Below are 16577 nucleotides of genomic sequence, written 5' to 3'. Positions count from 1 at the left end.
AATCAAGTGTCATCCTCAGACAAGAGGTAAAGAAGAAAAGTTAAGCCAGCTCATTTCATTATGCTTAATGCTGTCCTTGTCAGAAAGATTGTTGGTCCATTGTTAAAATTACTAAAGACAGCAAGATATTTGTAAATTATCTTACAATAAATGATTTTAAAATTAAAAAAAAAAAGAATAAAGAAGTCCTTGCAGCTTCTTAGTTAAAATTTAGGCACGGGCTTATTGGACTCCAGCGTATTTTATACTCCTACAATGCTTTATGTTATATAGAATCTGAGTTTATGCTGAATGCATTCCAGCCAATAATTTATAGTCTTTCCCTTAAATCAAGATTGAGTTTAAAATTATAGTTTGTCTTTTGTCTTAACAGTTCTGAATGCTGACCTTAAAAGTATATAACGTTTCTCATATGTACCAAGACCATTTTCATAATACAATAAACAAATCTATTCCTAATTTTTGTTATTTTATAAATAAATGTATAATTACATAAAACAACTGGCTATCTGAACTGCGGAGCACTACAGGACGGCAAAAGTAAAGTAAACAGCAGCAGGACCCACTACTCTGCACTAGAGGGAGCACACAGCTCAGACACAAAGAGCCACGCCCAGAAATCCCTCAAACTCCATAAACCCAACTTGGCTAAACAAAACAAACCCAAAGGCATTTGGCACTGGGGATCATAAAAAATTATGGTTGACACTGAGAATAATGGGAATCTCAGAACCCTTAATTATGCCCACGTGAAACCTAGACCTAGACCAGGAGGCGGTTGTGTGAACAGAGCAAGAGAACAGACACACAGTTTAAAATTAAGAATGGTGTACTTCCAGGTGGTTTACTCTCTTCATACCTATTCAATCTGTCTGCTGAGCAAATTCTTCAAGAAGCTGGACTCTGTGAGGAAGAAGGTAGCATCAGGACCAGAGGAAAACTCATCAGAACCTATGTTGTGCAGATGATACAATCTTGATTGCTCAGAGTAAGGAGGACTTAAAACACCTGCTGTAAAAGATTAAGGAACACAGCCTTCAATACAGATTGTGTGTCAATGTCAAGAAAATACAAATTCTCACCACTGGACCAATAGGCAACAGCATAACAGATGATAGATGGAGAAAAGATTGAAACTCTCAATGACTTCATTTTACTTGACTCTACAATCAACATCCTTGGTACCAGTAGCCAAGAGATCAGGACATATTGCACTAGAAAAGTCTGCACTCAAGGACCTCTCCAAATTATTGAGGAGCAATGATGTCACTTTGAGGACTAAGGTGTGCCTGATTCAAGCCATGATCTTTTCCATCACTTGCTATGCATCTGAGAGCTGGACAATGAATGAAGATGACAGAAGAATTGATACCTTTGAGCTGTGTTGTTGTAGAAGGGTACAGACTATCCCATGAACTACCAAAAAACAGATATGTTTTGAAGAAAGTGCAGCCTGAATGCTCCTTGAAGATAAAGATGTCAAAGCTTTATCTCATATATTTTGGTCATATTACTAGGAGTGACTATTCATTGGAGAGGGACTTCATGCTTGGAAAGGTGAAGAGTAAGCAAAAGAGAGGAAGATTCTCCACCAAATAGATTGACACAGTGACTGTGGCAATAGGCTCGAGTATGTCAGAGATTGTGAGGACGGCAAAGGGTAGGAGAGGGTTTGGATTTGTTGTTCACGGGGTTGCTATGGATCATGCTTAACTCGACAGCTCCTAGCAACAACATCCCAGACAGACCTTCACTGGAACAAAAGGTTGGGTAAAATAAAGGCACCAGTGGGGAGCTTGCTACCCTCCAGCTTCAGTCTGGTCCCAACCTGGAGAGTCACTTTGTTTTCTACATGTGAATCCTCCAGTCCCCATATGGTTATGTCTAGAAGGAAAACAGGGAGAGAAAAACAGACTTGATCACTTTTCCTACTCACTCCAACTTCTACAGCTAACTCAGCCAGCATCCTAGTAAGTCCTCCTGGGCCACAGTAAGAGGGAGCCTTACCTGTTTGGTTTCCAGGTGTTTATCTGCAACTCTAGGGCCCAGAGAGGAGAAAGAACTTGAGCAATTTTCCCCAGATAGCTCATTATAACCTCTCCGTAGCGTTTACTTATTTCAGGTACATTATCTCACTTGGACTTTCACAGCCACTGGGTGTCAGCAGAGACTACTATACCAGTTTTTAAATGCGGAACCTGAGGTTCAGGTAAATCACTGAAATTCTCTTTGTTCCAACTATACCTTTGTTACTACCAGAAAGATGTTTTCTTGATTTTATTGACTATGCAAAAACACTCAGCCATGTGGATCATAATAAATTATGAATAACATTGAAAAGAATGAGAATTCCAGAACATTTAATTGTGCTAACGGAAAATCTGTATGTCAGTCAAGAAGTTGTTATTTAAACAGAACAAAGAGGTATTGTATGGTTTAAAATCATTAAAGGTGTATGTCAGAGTTGTATCTTTCCTCCATAGCTACTCAGACTGTAAACTGAGCAAATAACTCAAGAAAGCAGGACTATAAAAAGAATGTGAGGAAGACTCATCAACAATCCACGTTATGTAGATGACAAACTTCCTTGCAGAAAGTCAAGAAGACTTGAAGCACTAAGGATATCGATGTCTACGGTCTGAAATATGAATTACATCTCAACTTCAAGAAAACAAAAATCCTCACCACTTGATTAAGCAGTACCATGATGGAGGGAGAAAAGACTGAAGTTGTCAATTACTTCACTTTACTTAGCTCCACAATCAATATCCATGGTACTGTTGTTGCTGTTTATGTGCCATCTAGTCTCTTGCAACTCACAGTAACACTATATACAACTATGCTGAACCCTGCTCTGTCTTGAGTCGACCTCATTATGTCTGACACATCTACCCACATTACCCCAGTCACTGAGTCAATCCATCTAATCGAGGGTCTCCTCTCCTGCACTGTCCCTTCATCCTTCCAAGTATGATGTACCTCTCCAGGGACTGGTCCCTCCTTGCAACATGCCCAAAGTATGTCAGATGAAGCTTAAAAATCCTTGCCTCCAAGGAGCGGCCTAGTTTCACCTTGAGGACATAGCTATGTTTTGTTTGTTCCCCTAGAAATCAATGGTATATTCAACACCCTCCTCCAGCATCATAACTCAAAAGCATCAATTCTTCTTTTATCATCTTTAATTCACCTCTCTGATGCATAGGATTGCAAAAACCGTGACCTGCATCAGGTAAACATTAGTCTCCAGACTGACATTTTTGCTCTTCAGTACTCTGGAGAGGTCTCTAACAGTGGACTTTCCCAATATAATTCATTTTTATTTTGATCGTTAAAAATGTATTTTTTTATATACTAGTTTATTTATAAAATTTGAATACCTTGTTTTTGAGAACAGATTCTTCCAATTTTCCTTACCCCCCCCCCAGCTGTCAAATTATACAACTCCATGACTAATCCCCTCACCCCCTGCACATCCTCATCTCTCTGCTTCCACCCTCTCCCATCCCCTTTGGATCCTTATACTCTTTCTACAATAATGGTTTTATACAATATTTTCCTTGTGGGACTGAGTTAGTTCACTCAGCATAATGCACTGCAGTCCCTCCCATGTTAGGTTATTGTTGTTGCTGTTGTTATGTGTTGTTATGTGTCGAGTCATTTGTGACTCATAGCGACCAATCCTGATGCCACAATTCTCCTCACAGAGCCCAGCCTCCCAGATAATCTGCTTTGCATACATGTTGAAAAGGTATGAAGACAGGATGCATCCCTGGTACACCTTCCCAATTTTGAACCATGCAGTATTACCCTGCTCTGTTCTGACTACTGCCTCTTGGTCCAAGTATAGGTTTCGCATTAGCACAATTAAATGTTCTGGGATTCCCATTCTTCTCAGAGTCAGCCACAGTTTGTTATGATCCACAGTCAAATGCCTTTGCATAATCAATGAAACACAGATAGACATTCTTCTGGTATTCCTTGCTTTCAGCCAAGATCCATCTAACATCAGCAACAATATCCCTAGTACCACGACCCCTTCTAAACCCAGCCTGGACTTCCAGCAATTCTCTGCTGATGTGCTGTTCTAATTGTTTTTGGATAATCTTCAGTAGAATCTTGCTTGCATGTGAAATCAATGACACTGTTCTGTAGTTTCCACACTCAGTTGGGTCACCCTTCTTTGGAATGGGAACAAATATAGATCTCTTCCAGTCAGTTAGCCAAGTGGTTGTTCTCTATTGCCTCTGCATGCTGTGTAGTATTCCATTGTGTGAATGTACCATAATTTCTCAATCCATTTGGTTATGGTTGGACATTTGAACTGTTTACATGTTCTTGCAATGGTGAACAATGCTGCTATGAACATTGGTGTACAAATCTCTGTTTGAGCCTCAGTTCTCATTTTTTTCAGGGTATATTCCAAGTAGTGGAATAGCTGGATCATATGGAATTTCTATGTTTCTTTTTGAGGAAGCACCAAACTACCTTCTGGAATGGTTGTACCATTTTACAATCCCACCAACAATGTAAAAGAGTTCCTTTCTCAGCAATGCTACTAAGTGTTTTTTAAACCAGCAGAGTCAGCCAGGGTGGACAGGTTTCAGTGGAGCTTCTAGATTAAGACAGACAAGGTAGGAAGTAGCACTAATCACCCACTTTTTTGTGCATGCTGACTTTTTTTCAAAGACTGGTGTCTCCTGATAACATGCCCAAAGTATGTAAGATAAAGTCTCATCATTTTTGCTTCTATGGAATTTTGGTTATACTCTTTCCAATACAAATTTCTTCTTGTGGTTGTGGTACCATCTAGTCAGAACCAACCCATAGCTGACCCTCTAGCAGGTTTTCAGAGGCAGTAGTCACACACAGTGGGGTAGACTCAAGGACAAATTTTGTTTCCCATGGATTTGATTTCATTTTCCTTAGCTTCAGCTTGAAATTGCCTATGAGGAGTTGGTGGTCTGTTCCACAATCTACACCTGGCCACAATCAGCTGATATTGAGCTTCTCCAGTGATTCTTCCAAGGATGCAATTGATCTGATTCCTATGCATACCATCAAGTGAAATCTATGTGTATAATCTGCATTTATGTTTCTTATAAAATGTATTTTCAATGAAAAAAAAGAGTTCCTTTCTCACCACAATACAGTTCAATTTTTTTATTTCCTGGCTGCTGGTACCAAGAGTGTTAATTGTGGAGCCAAGCAAAAGGAAGCTGTTTACAACCTCAATCTCTTCACCATCTATCATGATGCTGTCAATTGGCCAAGTGATGAGAATCTTTGTCTTCTTGATGTTGAGCTTCAATTCATCTTAAAGGCTGCAGTCCTTGACATTCTGCAGGAAATGCCTCAAGTCCTCCTTAGTTTTGGCAAGCAAGTTTGTGTCATCTGCATAACACAGGGTGTTGATGAGTCTTTCTTCAATCCTGAAGCCACAATCCTCCTTATAGAACTCAGCCTCCTGGATGATCTCTTATACATAAAGATTAAAAAGGGATGGAGATGGAGGCATCCCTGGCATATACTTTTTGTGATTTTGAACTATGCAGTGTTTCCTTGCTCTATTTTGATGACTGTCTCCTGGTCCAAGCATAGGTTTTGCATAAGCACAATCAAGTGTCAAGAAATCAAAGCACATGTTGCATTGGGAAAAGCTGTGGTCAAGAACCCCTCCAAAATGCTAAAGACCAACAATGTCAATTTAAAGACTAAGGTTGATCTGAATCAAGTAATGGTATTTTCAATTGCTTCCTAGGCATCTGAACTTTGGACAACTAATAAGGATGACAGAAGAATTTGAATTGTGATATTGAGGATAAGTACTGAACATTCTGTGTAATACCGAAAGAGCAAACTAGTTTATCTCAGAAATACAAACAGAGTGCTGCTTAGAGGCAAGGATAGTGAAACTTTGTCTCACATAGTTAGGGCATGTTATCAAGAGGGGTAATTTCTTGGAAAAAGACATTTTCTGGGAAAGGAGGAGGGTCAAAGAAAGACCCTCAACAAGATGGACTGACACTGCTATTTTAACAATGGACTTGAGTATATCAAAGATTATGAGGATGGAACAAAATAGGGCAACGTTCAGGTTTGTTGCTCTTAGGGTAGCTATGAATCATAGCTGACCTGTCTAACAAAAACAGCAGCAATCACACTTGGCAAATATTTGTTGGTGGTACTGAGTCTGTGTATATACCTACCTTTCCAGTTTCATCCCCTTTCTACCTCTGGTAAAAATAAAAGGTATTGCCGACCACACCCTAATGGGACTCTCCTTCCACAGGATTGGATTAGGACTTTGATGAGATTAAGGAGTGTTGCATAATGTCTTTCTCTGGGGCCAGGACCCTCTTTATAGCATGTCCATATTTTTGCTATTGTTGTTGTTGTTATGTGCTATCAAGTAGCTTGTGACTTAACGACTCTGTGTATAACAGCTCTGAACCCTGCTCTATCCTGAGCCAACCTTGTCATCTCTGATACACCTACCTCCAGTCACTAAGCCAAAGGAGAGAAAGTGAGAAGGTGAGAAAGGGAGAAGAGGGAGAAAAGGAACTCTCTTGAAGAGAAGAGGGAATCCTAGAAGACTTGATAATGCTTATGTGAAACCTATATTGAACCAGGAAGCAATCCTCAGAACAGAGGAGGGAAACACAGCATGGTTCAATATCAGGCAGGAAGTGCATCAGGAATGCATCCTATCTCCATACCTTTTCAATCTATATGCAGAACAGATCATTCGGGAACCTGTCTCAACCCATAAAAGAAAAGAACACAATCAAAGATAGAGGCGGAAAACCCTCAAGCAACATCCAAGAAGCTGCAGTGGTGAAGTGGTCAAGGAGTTTTGCTACAAACCTAAGGTGAGTGGTTCGAGGCTTGGGCACATCAGAGAAGTACATTGGATTGCTAGGAGAACAAAGAGATTCAGTATAGAAAGGGTGAAACCTGGCTGCTCCTTGTAAGCAAGGATTCTGTATCTTTTCTGGCATACTTTGGACATGTTGCAAGGAGTGATCAATCCTTGGAGACAGACATTATGCTTGGAAGGCAGAGGGAGAGTGCAAGAGGGGAAGACCCTGGATGGGATAAGTTCCATTCAGTACTCTTCTGCAGAACCACAGCTCAAAGGCATCAATTCTCCTTCTCTCATCCCTAGTCATTTTCCAGCTTTCTGATGCATGGCAAGCAACTGTGGAAATCATGACCTGAATTAGGCTCACCTTAGTCTCCAGACTGACATCGTTGCTCCCCAGTACTCTGACAAGGTCCCTGACAGCAGACTTTCCCAATGGAATTCATCTTTTGATTTCCTGTCTGCTGGTACCAAGAGTATTGATTGTGGAGTCAAGCAAACTGAAGCTGTCAACAATCTCAATCTCTTCACCATCTGTCATGATGTTGCCAATTGGCCCAGTGGTGAGGATCTTTGTTTGTTTTTATATTGAGCTTTCATCTACATTTGAGGCTTCAGTCCTTGACTTTCTGCAGCAAATGTTTCCGGTCCTCTTCAGTTTTAGCAAGCAAGGTTTTGTCCTCGACATAACGTAGTTGATTGATAAGTCTTCCTCCAATTCTGATGCATCGTCCTCCTCATAGAGCCCATATTACATGAGGCAAAATTTCATCAGCCTCAATTCTATGGAGATTTGCTGCTATGTTTCTTGCAAAACAGATTTGTATGTTCTTCTGAAAATCTATGGTATATTCAGTATTCTTATCTAATACCCCAATTCAAAGGCATCAATTCTTCTGACTTCCTTACTCATTTGCATGCATAGAAGACAACTAAAAATATTCAGGAAAAAAAATACTCATGGCTTACTTCAGGCACACTTCAAATTCTCAAAAGTAATCTTTGTTTAATACTTTAAAGAGGTCCTTTGCAGAAGTTTTGTCCAAAATACTACATTGTTTGATTTCTTTACTACTGCTTCCATGGGTGTTAATTGTAGATCCAAGCAAAATTAAATCATGGACAACTTCCAAATTAATTCTTTTTTAGAATTATGTTGTTTATTAGTCCAGTTGTGAAATTTTTGTTTTCTTGATGTTGAGGTGTAGTTCAAGGCTGTTGTTGTTATGTGCTGTTGTCTCTTTAGTAACTGACAGCAACCCTATGAGCAATGGATCTGAATCTTGCCTTATCCTGTGCCACTTTCACCACCTTCAATATAACTGAGCCAATCATTACAGTCATCATGTCAATCCATCTTGTTGAGGGTCTTTCCTACACTAACTCTGAACCTTTCCAAGTATGATGTCCTTCTCCAAGGACTGGCCCCTTCTAACAACATGTCAAAGCCTTGTTTGTATTTTCAGCAGTCTATGGGATATTTACTTTTCTCCAATAACACAACTCAAAGGTATCAATTCTTCTTCTGCCATCCTTATTCACTGGCCAACTTTCAGATGCCCAGGAATTAATTAAAAAAGAGCACAGCTTGAATCAGGTGGAGCTTAGTCTTGAAGTTGACATTATTGTTTTTTAGCATTTTGAAGAGGTCCCAGACAGCAAATTTTCCCTGTGCAATATGTCTTCTGATCTCCCGAGTGCTGTAAGGCAAAGTTGTTGACAGTTTCAATCTTTTCTGTATCATGATGTTGCCTATCATTCTTGTGTCGAGAATTTTTGTCTTCTTGACATTGAGATGCAATCCATATTCAAGGCTGTAGTCTTTCATTTTCTGCAGCAAGTATTTCAAGTCTTCCTTACTCTCAAGTAAGGTTGTGTCATCTGCATAAGTTACTGATGAGTCTTCCTCTGATCTTGATGCCACATTCTTCTTCACAGAGTTCAGCTTCTAGAATAATTTGGTCAGTGTACAGATTAAATAGATATGCAAAGAGGATACCTCTTGGAAGTACACCTTTCTTGATTTTAAACCACGTTCCCTTGCTCTGTTAGCTCAACAGCCTCTTGGTCTAGGTATAGGTTTCACATGGGCACAATTAAGTGTTCTTGGATTCCCATTCTTCTCAATGCTAACCACACACAGTTAAATGTTCACAGCCTTTGCATAGTCAATAAAGCACAAGTAAACATCTTTTTGGTAGTCCTTGCTTTTAGCCAAGCTCCATCTTACATCAAAAATTATATCCTTGGTTTGGAATGACAGGGTAATGACAGGCATGGGTTAATGGTGAATAATTTTGCAATACATAATGAATGAGAATGACTGCATGAAACGCCATGTGAGTGAAGGACAGTGTGAAACACAATGCATCTGAACTTTGTGTGCAAACCAATGTAAAATTTAAAACATAAATAATTTTTTTTAAAAAAAGACATTTTATCTCTGGTGCTCCAACCAGCCTATTCTAAATCTAGCTTGAATTTCTGGTAGTTCTGTTAATGTACTATTCTAGCCATTTAAAAATAATCCTTAGCAAGATTTTGCTTGCATGAGGTATTAATATTGTTCAATAATTTCTACTTTAAAAAAAAACCCACACCATTTTTGGGGAATAGGAACAAATATGGATCTATTCCAGTTAGTTAACCAGGTAAATGGTCTTCCATATTTATTGGCAGAGACTAGTAAGCACATCAAGGTCTGCATTTCTTTGTTGGAATATGTCAGTTGGTATTTCATCAATTCCTAGGACTTTACTTTTTGCCAAAAAAATAAGTGCAGCTTGAACTTATTCCTTTATCACCACTGATTCTTGACTATATGCTACTTCCTGAAATGGTTCCTTGTCAGCTAATTCTTTCTTCTTTTCATACTTTCTGAATTATTCAAGATTTTGCCCATAGCATTCATCAATATTGCAACTCAAGGTTTGAATTTGTTCTCAGCTAGCTCTTTCAACTGAGTTCTTCCTTCTTTATTTCCTGACTCCAGCTCTTTGCACATTTCTTTGTAATATTTTGTCATCTCAAGTTGCCCTTTGAAGTCTTCTGTTCAACTCTTTTACTTTGCCATTTCTTCCCCTTGTTTTGGCTTCTCAGCATATTACTACAATATTCAGAGTCTTTTTCCTACACCCATTTTTTTCCTTTTATTTCTCTCTTGTCTTTGTAATAACCTTTTCTTTCTTCCTAGATGACATCCTTCATGCCATCCCACAGCTCTGGTCTTCTTCATTAGTATTCAGTGTTTCAATTCTCTTCTTGGGATGGCTTTTACATTCATCTGGAATAGGCTCAAGGTTATACTTTGGGTCTTGTAGGCTTGTTTTCACTTTCTTCAGTTTCAGTTTGTATTTGCTCTTGAGTGGTCTGTTTCACAGTCAGCACCTTGGCCTGGTTTTCCCTGCTGATACTAGGTTTTTCTAGTGAGTCTTTCTACAGATGTAGTCAATCTGATTCCTGTGCTATCAGGTGAAGCTCAGGTGCATAATCATTGGTTGAGTGACTGCATTTTGCACTGAAGGCTGTAGTCTTTTATTTTCTTTAGTAATGTTCCAAGCCCTCTTTCAGCAAGCATCGCTGTGTCATCTGCACATCACAGGTTTATAAGCTTTTTTTTTCAGTCTTGATACTATGCTCTTCTTCACACAGTCAAGCATCCTGAATTATTTGCTCAACATAAAGATTGAATAAATATGGCAAAAGAATATAACTCTGATGCTTTCTCTTTCTTGATTGTAAACCATATAATATTCCCTTGCTATATTAGAACAATTATCTCATGATCTGTGGACCAGTTCATTATAAACACAACTAAGTATTCTGGAATTCACGCTCTTCTCAACGTTTTCTCTAATTATTTTTAGGATCCATATAGTTGAATGCTTTTGTAGAGTAAATAAAACACAGGAAAACCTCTTTCTGGTATTTTCTGCTTTCTACCAATATCCATCTGAGCAATGGTATCATTACTATTCTCATTCTTATCTTGAATTCATTATTTTCATGTCATCCATCAATGAGGTTAAATTAAGTTAAGAGAGGGTAGAGCTTAAGGTGAAGTTGCCAGGTAGGTTTGTAGTTCAGCAAGAACAAAAATTTGAGGCTTGGTTGTTTCTTTTATTTTAACTTCCTAACTTACCTTCTTTTATGCCATAATTGCTTCCCCACACCAGCAATAAACATTTATGGAACACTTACCTTGGAAGAGTACCTACATGGCAATAAACAGACAGAATTTATAACTTTTTAATACTTGTTTACTTATTTATTACCTGTCAGACACAGGTATTTCATAAACATTTGGCAACAACTTGATAAAATAATAAATACACAAATGTTCTATTTTTTGTGAAACTTAAGATATTGTGAACCAAGCCTCTACCTCTGTGTACACTTTTGCACCAGGCTGCAAGTTTGTTTTTAAGTTTTATATTTTGGAGGATCACCAAATCCCAGAACTATCTTCCCATGCTTCTGCCTGACATACCAGTAAGATTCGCATGCCCTGCTTGTTCATTACCTCCAGGGGTGATGAATTAAAAGGAAAGCAATCTGAACACCCTCAGGACTCTGAATCCGACCAGACAGGGGTGATCTCATTCTTGCTGGGCCCTCCCACACCCACTCAGGAAAAGGCTAGAGGCAGGGAGTCAGAGGAGCTGCTGATTACTGTAAAGGAAGTATGCTTTAGGGCACCCAGTCTGGCTGGGAGTAGAATGGGTGGTGGGGAGTTAACAGCTATAAAGGGAGGGAAGACTGATTCACGAGGACAACTCTCAGAGTGACTCAGAAGCCAGCAGAAAATAGCCTGTTCTCCCACATCAGACACATTGTGTGGCGATGAGGCACTTCCTCATCACACACCCATAGGCACAGCGAAGGGGAGGAGGAGGAAACGGGATTTATAAGTTTGTGGGCCTATTCCAGTACCTAACTTGGCTTTTTAACCATTTCAGATTACTTGTTTCAAGTCAAGCTTATATTTACTGAGCATCTGTTATGAGCTTGACCCCTCATCTTGCCTTCAGATTCCTAAACCCAAGGACCAATGTATTTCCCTAAGCCCTAGCTCATTGTTTCAAAAGCACTTGGGCTTCTATTGAGTACCTTCGTTCAATGCTTTGCCATCCTTCATATGTTGCGATGACTCTTCCAAGGTTACAAACAAAGGGGGAGACATGAAGTCATCCTTGTGCATCCTTGGGGCCAGTCATCCCTGGGATACCCTCTATGTGGTGCACAGATTAGCACAGGCTTGGGGTCATGCATCCTTGGTTAAAAATCCTTTCTTTATCATTTACTAGTTCTATAACGTTACTTGATTTCTCTGAATCACTATTTTATCATCTATGAAATAGGTATAATGGTGTAATGGTGTTTCTTTTGACATATAGACTTACATGTTGTTGTTACGTGCTGTCAAGTCACTTGCAACTCATAACTACCCTGTGTACAACAGCTCTGAACCCTGTCCTATCCTGAACCAGTCTCACTGATGCCAACACACCTACCCTAGCCCCAGTTATTGTATCAATCCATCTCATCAGGGGTCTTCCTCTCCTGCATCCTTCCTTCACATTTCCAAGCATGATATCCTTCTCCAAGGACTAATCCCCTCTGGCAACATACCCAAAGTATGTTATACAGTTTTAAAATCCTTGCCTCTGAGAAGCAGCTTAGTTTCACCTTCTCCAGAGCAGACCTGTTTGTTCTCTTGGAAGTTTATGCTATGTTCAAAACTTTTCTCCAGCACCACAACTCAAAGGCATCAATTCTTCTTCTATCATCCTTATTCATTGCTCAGGTCTTTGATACATAGCAAATAATTTCGAAGACCATGGTTTGGATCAAGTGCACCTTAGTCTCTAGACTGACATCATTGCTCCACAGTTCTCTGGAGAGATCCCTGACAACATATATAATTTTTAAAAATCCAACACTCAATCGACTCTGACTAACAATGATCCTATAAGACAGAGTAGAACCGTCCCTTAGGGTTTGCAAGGTGGAAGACCTTTTTTTTAAAAAAAAATTATTATTTCTTTATTATTATTATTAATTTTAATGAAAATTTACAGAAATTTTGGATTTCCATTCATTCATTATTGCACTTTTCTCCCTGCCCACTCCTCCTCTTCAGTTGGTTCTTTTCTTTGAAAAGTAAAAGAAAAATTCTTTCACTGTTATACAATCCCTCCCCCCCAAGTCCACTCCACTATGCAGCCTTCGTTCTGGACTCACGTCATGACAATAATACCTAATCATATATGTTGTTGTGTCTATTTCAATGCAGTATACATTATTTATCCCATCTCTCTCAGTCTTCCCCCAACCCCTATGTCAGTCCCATTTTACAACAGTGGTCCTATGCAATATTTGTCCCTTTGTGACTGAGATATTTCACTCAGCATAATGTCCTCCAGGGTCACCATTTTTAATAATGTTTCATGAGTTCCTTGTTTTTTTCAATGCAGCATAGTATTCCATTGTGTGAGTATAGAATATCCCACAGCTTCTCTATCCATTCCTTTGTTGATGGGCACTTAGGCTATTTCCAACTCTTTGCTATAGTGAACAAAGCCACGATAAACATGAGTGTGCATATATCTGCTTGGGTGGTGGTTATGGTTTCTTTGGGGTATATTCCAAGTAGTGAAATTGCTGGGTCAAAAGGTATTTCTATTTGCAACTTTTTGAGAAAGTGCCATACAGCTTTCCATAGTGGCTGCATCATTTTACACTCCCTCCAACAATGAATAAGGGTTCCAGTTTCTCCACAACCTCGCCCGCATTTGTTGTTTGCTCTTCTGTTAAATTTTGTTATTCTGACTGGGGTGAGAAGATATCTCATAGTTGTTTTGATTTTCATCTCAGAACTAGAGATTTTGAACATTTCTTCATGTGCTTGTTGGCCATCTGAATGTCTTCTTTGTGTCTGTTCATATCCTGTGCCCATTTTTCAATTGGATTGTTTACCTTTATCTTGTTGTGGTGAAGGTTGAAGATCTTTATAGAAGCAGACTGTTTCAGTTTTCAGTTTTCTCCTACAGAGTTACAACTGGGTTTGAATTTTTAGATAGAGTAAACTGTTATCGTTAGTAGCCCAATGTTTAATACACTATGCCAACAGGATGCCTTGATTAATCACAGAAACCTTCCATTGAGTTTCTGAGGCTGGATCTTCATGGGAGGAGATTGTCCATATTTATCCCAAGGAACAGCTGGTAGTAAATTTGAAAAGTTGAGCTTTTGATTAGTGGTTTTTGTTGTTGTTATGTGCCATCAAGTCACCTGTGACTCAAAGCAACCCTAACTGCAACAGCTCTGAACCCTGTCTTATCCTGAGCCGGTCTCACTGATTCTGACAAATCTACCCCAGAGCCCCAGTTACTGAGTCAATCCATCTCATCTGGGGTCTTTGTCTCCTTCACTGTCCCTCTATTCTTCAGAGCATGATGTCCTTCTTCAAGGACTCATCCCTCCTGGCCACATGCCCCAAGTATGTGAGACGGAGCTTTAAAATCCTAGCCTTCCATAAGAAACTTGCTTTTATCTTCTCCAAGATAGACATATTTGTTTTCTTAGTGGTCTATGGTATATTCAAGACTCTTCTCCAGCACCACAACTCAAAGGCATCAATTCTTCTTCTGTCATCCTTAGTCATTGTCCAGCTCTCTAATGCATGGCAAGTAATTGTGAAGATCATGGCCTGGATCAGGCACACCTTAGTCTCTAGACTAACATTGTTGCTTCCCAGTACTCTGGAAAGGTCCCTGACAGATTTTCCCAGTGGAGGAAATCTTTTGATTTCCTGACTGTTGGTACCAAGAGTGTTGATTGTGGAGCCAAGCAAGCTGTAATTGTTCACAACCTCCATCTTTTATCATAGTGCTGTCAATTGGCCCAGTGGTGAGAATCTTTGTCTTCTTGATGTTCAGCTTCAATCCATATTGAAGACTACAGTTCTTGATCTTCTGCAGCAAGTGCTTCTGATCCTCCTCAGTTTCAGAAAGCAAAGTTGTGTCATCTGCATAACACAGGTTGATGAGTCTTCTTCTAATCTTGATGCCACATTCCTCCTCATGAAAGCCTAGCTTCTCAAATGATCTGTTCTGCATACTGATTGAAAAGGTATAGAAATAGGACACATTCCTGACCCACTCCTTTCCTGATTTTGAACCACGCAGTGTTTACTTGCTCTGTTCTGACAACTGTTTCCCAGATAGGTTTCATATGAGCACAATCAAGTGTTCTGGGATTCCCATTCTTCTCAAGGTTAGCCAAAGTTTGTTGTGACCCACACAGATAGATATTCCTGTGGTACTCTTTGCTTTCTGCCAAGATCTGTCTGATTATGTCTTGAGTGCCATGACCTCTTCCAAACCCAGCTTATATTTCTGGGAGTTCTCTGTCAATATACTGTTCCAATCATTTTCTGGATAAACGTCAGCAATTTGGCTTACATGTGATATTAGTGATACTGTTTGATAATGTCCACTCTGTCATGTTACCTTTTTTGGAATGGGAATAAATATGGATCTCTTCCAGTTAGTTGGCAAGGTAATTGTCCTTCAGATTTCTTGGCACAACCTGTGAGAACGTCCAGAGCAGCATGTTTGTTGAAATATGTCAATTGGTATTCCATCAATTCCTGGGGCCTTATTTTTTTGCCAATTCCTTCAGAGCAGCCTGTACTTCTTCCTTCATCACCATCATCTCTTGACCATAGGTTGTTTCTTGAAATTCTTCTATATCAGCCAATACTTTTTGGTACAGAAACACTGTATACTCCTTCTACCTTCTTTTAATGCTTCCTGTATCATTCAATATTTTTCCATAGCATCCTTTAATATTGCAGCTCAAGGCTTGAATTTGTTCTTTAGTTACTTCAGCTTAAGTAATGCCAAGCGAGTTTGGCCCTTTCGATTTTCTGACTCCAGCTCCTTGCACATTTCATAATACTTTGCTTTGTCTTCTCGTGCTGTCCTTTGAAATCTTCCGTTCAACTCCTTAACTTCTTGATTTCTTCTCTTTGCTTTGGCTTTTCAGTGCTCTAATACAGTGCTCTAGTACAATATTCAGTGTCTCTTCTGATATCCATTTTTTGGTCTTCTTCTTATCTTTGTAATGACCTTTTGCATTCTTCATGGATGATATTCTTGATATCCTCCCACAGCTTATCTGGTCTTAATTCATTAGTGTTTAAGGCCTCAAACCTGTTCCCGAGTTGGTTTTTAAATTCAGGTGGGATACACTCAATATAAAATTTTGATTCGTGTGGATTTTCTTTAGCTTTAATTTGAACTTGCGTATGAGTAGTTGATGGTCTTTTCTGCAATCAGTAGTTGGCCTAGTAGTCGGTAGTATGCTCTACACCACCAGAGCTCCTTTAAATCAGATATTTTTGCTGTTGTTAGGGGTAACTGAGTCTACTATGACTCACAGAAACCTTATGAATAATGGGTCTAAATCTTACCCTGTCCAGCACCATCCTCACAATCTCTGATAGGCTTGGCCCCTATCATTACAATCACTGGATCAATTCATCTTGTTGGAAGTCTTCCTCTCTTTTTCTGTTCCTCTACCTTTCTCAGCATGATGTCCTTTTCAAAAAGTTTTAACCATGTGGTGTTCTCTTGTTCAGTTCACACAATGAGCAGTTGTTCTGAGATTCCCATTTTTCTCAGTGTTAGCCATAATTTTCTTTATTATT

The 16577-nt window shown here is 39.3% G+C and overlaps 1 pseudogene; it reads left to right on the top strand.

Annotated features, from left to right (window-relative positions):
• Nucleotides 1-6300, top strand: part of LOC102843587 — a 7176-nt pseudogene extending 876 nt beyond the window's left edge.
• Nucleotides 6301-16577: the final 10277 nt, after the last annotated feature.

The sequence above is a fragment of the Elephantulus edwardii genome, unplaced genomic scaffold (genome assembly GCF_000299155.1).
Source record: "Elephantulus edwardii isolate Elephantulus edwardi_28Jun2011 unplaced genomic scaffold, EleEdw1.0 scaffold00174, whole genome shotgun sequence".
NCBI classification, from domain to species: Eukaryota; Metazoa; Chordata; class Mammalia; order Macroscelidea; family Macroscelididae; genus Elephantulus; species Elephantulus edwardii.
The sequence above is the reverse complement of the archived record's forward strand: the minus strand, read 5'-3'. Positions and strand labels throughout refer to the sequence as shown.